The sequence below is a fragment of the Tenrec ecaudatus genome, chromosome X (assembly GCF_050624435.1).
Source record: "Tenrec ecaudatus isolate mTenEca1 chromosome X, mTenEca1.hap1, whole genome shotgun sequence".
NCBI lineage: Eukaryota > Metazoa > Chordata > Mammalia > Afrosoricida > Tenrecidae > Tenrec > Tenrec ecaudatus.
This window is the reverse complement of record NC_134548.1, coordinates 123,899,482-123,905,093: the sequence shown is the minus strand read 5'-3', so window position 1 is coordinate 123,905,093 and position 5,612 is coordinate 123,899,482. Positions and strand designations below refer to the sequence as shown.

The 5,612-nt window shown below is 40.2% G+C and overlaps 1 pseudogene; it reads left to right on the top strand.

Annotated features, from left to right (window-relative positions):
- On the top strand, positions 1-1,114 carry LOC142433693 (asparagine synthetase domain-containing protein 1-like; annotated as a pseudogene).
- The last annotated feature ends 4,498 nt before the right edge of the window (positions 1,115-5,612 follow it).

Here is a 5,612-nt window from a genome sequence, read left to right as displayed (position 1 = left end):
ATGTATGGCATTTGCTCTGTAAGCTTTGCTGGTAAACATGTGCGAAAAGATTTGAAAGAGGATTTACTGTATAATCTTAAACAACATGGACCCAGCAGGAGTAAACAGTTGTGAAAGTCTGATACTGAGTGCCAGGGTTTATTTTCTGAACATGCCCTTCACTGGAGAGGTGTTGTAACTGCCCAGCCTTTCAAAGAGGAACAAGGCAATGTGCTCTCATCAAAGGGCGAAATCTTCAATGGAATAAAAATCAAAGCACAAGAGAATGATATTCAAATTATGTCCAACCATCCTTCCTCTTGTACAAATGAATCTGACATTTTGGCACTCTTCTCGAAGTCCAGCGTCCTTGGTCTCATATAGATCATCAGGCATCTGGTCATTATGAATTGGTAGGGACTTTATGTGCACCATAGCTTTTTTTTGGGGGGGGGGGTATTTTAATCATTTAGTGATAGTTTCTGCTTCTCTTTACTTGGCACTCAGACATCTGGAGTGGCCAGTCAGTGGCAAGAAGTTCCAGTATCAGAAATTTTCAGAATTGATCTCAAGTCTACTACCATTTCCAAATTGTGATTTAAAAATTTTAATTTAAAATTATATCCTTGGAATTATAATTTTGGAGAGGACGTTATCTAAGAGTGTGTTAATAGCCTGACTCAAATTTCAGCAATTTTATCCTAAGCTTATATCAGTGGAAGCAAGTGAAGCCAAATTATATCTTGAAAACCCTATTTAGTGTTCCTTTAAATATGATACTGCCACAAATTGCCTTTGAAACTCATTGCACTGGCATTTCCAGAGGCCCCCATACCCGGGAGATACTTCCAGTATGTTGCCACACACATGAAGAAAGTGGATCAGCAGTTCACGATGTCGAGAGTAACTCAATCAAGAGGCAGGTCTTATGGTTTCTGAAGGATGATAGCTTGACACCAAATGAAGCATCAGAAACCTCTCAATTCTCTTTCCTAGGGGCTTCAATTCCATGGTTATTGCCACTCTTGCTGACCATCATAGTTCTGTAGTTGAACCAATTGTTCATTTTGTGACTTTTGCGACTAAAGAAAAGGCCATGTCAACTGGGTTTAACAACAACCCAAAAAAAGAGTGAGTAGAAAAATCATTGTGAAATCACTTCAAGTGGACTCAGAAGAGTGAGCAACACTAGAAAAAGGAAAAAGGCAATGTATTCTCTTTTGTGGAGAGGTTCGGCATGTTGACAGTCCCACATGAGCTAGTTAGCTCATGGTAGGAGCCTGGTTTTACATTTGTCAACATGTAGACGTAAATTCTGGTTTAAAGAGGGGAGTATGAATGCCAAGTTCACAAGTGTGAACTTCAAAAAGTTGATGAACATATATCAAGGGAAGACAGGGGGGGTTACTCAAAAATGATGATGTATGTGAGCTATTGAAAATAAATTCCAACTGCCTTTGTAATCTAAAACCACATGAAAATGCTAATTCTATATGAATTAAGTACTTGCATAGAAGATTTCAGATGGCTTCCAAACAAAAGGAAAATGTAGAAGAAAAGTGGAAATTTAAAGAGAAAATAAACGTCTTCAACATACAATGAAAAACCACTGGAATCTCTAAGCAGTTTACAAAGGAAAATGATTTCAGCAAATGGATAATATCCTGAATGCAATTCCATTATATCCAGCCCCTCTCTCAGGATTGAATTGACACAGGGAAGACAGGAATAACCCTAGTATTCTTAAAAATGAAATTTTCCAAAAGCACAGTCTTTAAAGGCACAAGAGTCTGATCAATAGCTTTTCTCCAATGTTTCAAGAATGGGTTCAAATTATTGTTGAGATAACATTGTGAATTGAGTCAGGTCCACCAAAATTGTGTGTTGTAAATCCTATACCCTATACCTGTGGATGGCATCTCAATTGGGAATAGTTTATCACTGTAAACTGTGTCTTAAAGCAATCACTGAAAAATAAAAATAGAAAATTTGGCAAGGAGTTACAGAGAGGAAACAGTCGATGCTACACCACATGTAGATCATCAAGGAACCAAAAAAACAGAAGCCAGAAAGAGAAAAGGACCTTTGCCTTCCTCTGGAATCAGTACACTTAAGGCTTCTGACATCCTAGACTATGTGAAAAGTGGCCCAGTTGGCACAGGGCTCCAGAGGCTGCATCAGTGAGATCCAATGCAGAAATGCCACTGGGTTAACTGGACTCTACCTCAGACACACTTGTAACCCGAGGACTTAAGTCAGAAAAAACATGGTGTCTAAGGCAGCAAAAGAGAGCTGTTTCAAGACTGCTGTATTTGGGGCAGAAAAACAAAGCCTTGTTACATCAACATCCTGTTCATAGATGTCTAAATATAGGCATGTACATATATAAATATATTTAAATATAAGGATAGGGAAATAAATCTATTTACATATATGTTAAGTATGAAGGTAGCAGGTAGACATTGGGCCTTGTGTTAGGCCAGGTAGACTAGAGAAACAAATCCATAGAAACTAATATGTATCTAAAAGAGAGCTTTATATAAAAGGTATTTGTACATTAAGAAAGCATCCCAACCCAGTCCAGTCTAAGCCCATAAGTCTGATATTAGCCCATATGTACAATACCAATCTATAAAGTCCTCTTCAGACTCAGGAAACACATACAATGATACTAAATGAAGGACAATCACAGACCAGTGAGTAGAAAGTCTTTGGATCCAGTGGCATTAAAAGCATCTTAGTGCTAGCAGGGGTCTCCACATGGCTTTTCCAGGTCCATAGTTCTCTGCATCAGAGTGGGTCCATGTGGTTCCTCCAGCTCAGGGCACTAACATAGTTCCATGTCTCTTGTCAGCTGCAATGTGAGAGTGTGCAGAGAGAAATAGTGTCTCCCCTCTCCAAGGAGGAAAATCTAGATTTCCCAGAATTCCCAGGAGAAAGCCATGCCCACACTGAGGCCACACTGGCTATGACCTGATTGACAGACTAGACTCCACCCCTTCACGCTTAATCCTCATAATGACAAACGATTATATAACTACCACAGGTCTCTACTCAAGTACACCCTCAACACAAGAACATTTTGTTCTAATAACCCGCCATTCCATGCTGCTCACCTTCCTGACATGATCGCTGAAGACAAAATGGTTCATAAGCAAATGTGGTGAAGAAAGCTCATGGTCCTAGGCTATCAAAAGATACAGAATCTGGGGTCTTAAAGGCTTAAAGATAAACAAACGGCCATCTAACCGAGTAGCAACAAAGCCCACATAGACAAAGCTCACCAACCTGTGTGATCATGAGGTGTTGATGGGATCAGGTATCAGGCAACAAAGACCCAGAACACAAAATCATATCAATGTGAATGGGGGGAGTATGGAGAAGAGTCCCAAAGGCCATCTGTAGACAATTGGACATCCCCTCACAGAAGGGTCACTAGGAAGAGACAAGCCAGTCAGGATGCAGTACAACAACGATGAAACACACAACTTTCCTCTAGTTCTGTAATGCTTCCTCCCCCCATTTTCATGACCCCAATTCTACCTTACAAATCTGGCTAAGCCAGAGGTTGTACACTGGTACAGATAAGAACTGGAAACGGAATCTAGGACAGATAAACAATCCCTCAGGACCAACAATGAGAGTAGTGATACCAGGAGCATAAGAGGAAGGTGGGGGGAGAAATGGGTACTGATCAAAATGACCTGCATATAACCGCCTCCCAAGGGGATGGACGACAGAAAAGTGGGTGAAGGGAGACATAGGTCAGTGTCTCCATGAAAAAATAAAAATTTATAAATTATCAAGGGGTTCCTGAGGGAGGAAGGATAGGGGGGAGGGGGAAAATGAGGAGTTGATACCAAAGGCTCAAGTAGAAAGAAAATGGTTTGAAAATGATGATGACAAAATATGTCCAAATGGGCTTGATACAAAGGATGGATTATGAATTGTGATGATATCTGAACAAGCCCCCAATAAAATGATTTTTTTTTAAAAAAGAAAGATAAGTATCATTCTGGCAACTCTGTGATAGGCATTCTCTTACATTTTGCTTATGCTTGTTTATATTAAGGTGTAGCTCAGAAGTGTGATGCCATTGAGGGTCACCCTCTTGAAGTTGGGTTATTTGTTTTTCAGTAAATGAAACCTAGGGGCATTGAGCTTATGGGGAGAACCAATAGAGCAAGGGTTTCCAGGAGGAGGGGCAATATAGAGGGATGGCAGTGTTCAAAGGGAGGTGATGTCAAGGAGTTCAGAAAGGAAAACGTATGTTTGGTGACTGATTAGGAAAGCAATTGTACACTTCTGTTTCACGTGACTGAACTATGGAATGATATGTCATATGTATTAACTCCCAATTTACAGCAAATTAAAAGGTGGGTGTGGGGGGTGTTTTATAGAACCAGGACTTGCTTTAGGACTCTTAGATCCTTCCTCCAATTTAAGAACCATTCATTTTCATATCATAGCCCTGCTCAATACTCACTCTCAGAAAGAAAATACAGAAGATACGGGTGCTGTAGTAAAATGTGGCAGACTTTAGATGGTTGCCTGGCTTTCAGGAGTCTTAAAGACTTGTCTCTAAACAAGCAACCATCAAAGTGAGATGTCAACTAAGTCTACAATGAAATAAGCACAACATAAGTGATCAAAGGATTGTAAATCACATAATCTGAATTCAAAGGAAGAATCCGTATAAGAGGCTAAACTGTGAAAATCCGGTGTGTAGAAGGTGATGGATGGCAGTGGGAGCCCAAGATTAATTTGTGGAATTACTTAGGAAATAAGCCTCCAGAGAATTACCCAAATGTAAAATGGACAGAAGGGGGTGGGGAGAGGTCATTAAACAGAGTGCTTAGGAGAGAGGAGCATAGAAGATCAAAGGCATACATCTGACTTGAACAGTCAAAACGTTGTCAGTAGATTCCCCCTATGATGCAGGATGGACCTCGTCTGGTTTCCAAATTTTTCTGTATATTAATTTTTTTCTGTGTTGTTTATTTTTGTTTATTCATATTAGAGTATATCCTATTGAAGCTGTGCTATGTGAGTTTCCATTTATAGGTATATGAAACCCAGGATCGATGAACCTATAATGACAGCAAGTAGAATAGGGTTTTGAGGGAGGGGCGGGTACAATGGTGATGGTGGGCATAAACGGGGAGTGATGTCATGGAGTGCCTATAGAAAAAGCATACTTGGAACCTGACTGTGGTAGCAATTGCACAATTCTTCTTGATGTAATTGAAATATGGAATGATATGATATATGTACGAAATACCAACTAATAGTAATAATGATAATAGAGTTCTGCTATCAACCGAAGATCAGTGGCTCCCCAGAAGAGACCTGGCAATAGGTTTTCTTAGAGATGACAGACTCTGGGAACATTGTACTCCATGCCATGGGACTGCTGTGACTCAGCACCTATGGGACAGTACAACAAACTGTGAGACTGTAAGTGTCTATTCATTAAAGCCATCCATTGGTGTGACTGGCCCTGCATCACGGAGACACAACAGAAAACTCTGCTTTCATCTGTTTCACAATATGGAAAGGGCTTTCACATAGTACAGCAAGCTAGTGAGGTGTCTTAGGGAACCATCACCCTAAGTTGACAGGTGATCCAACGG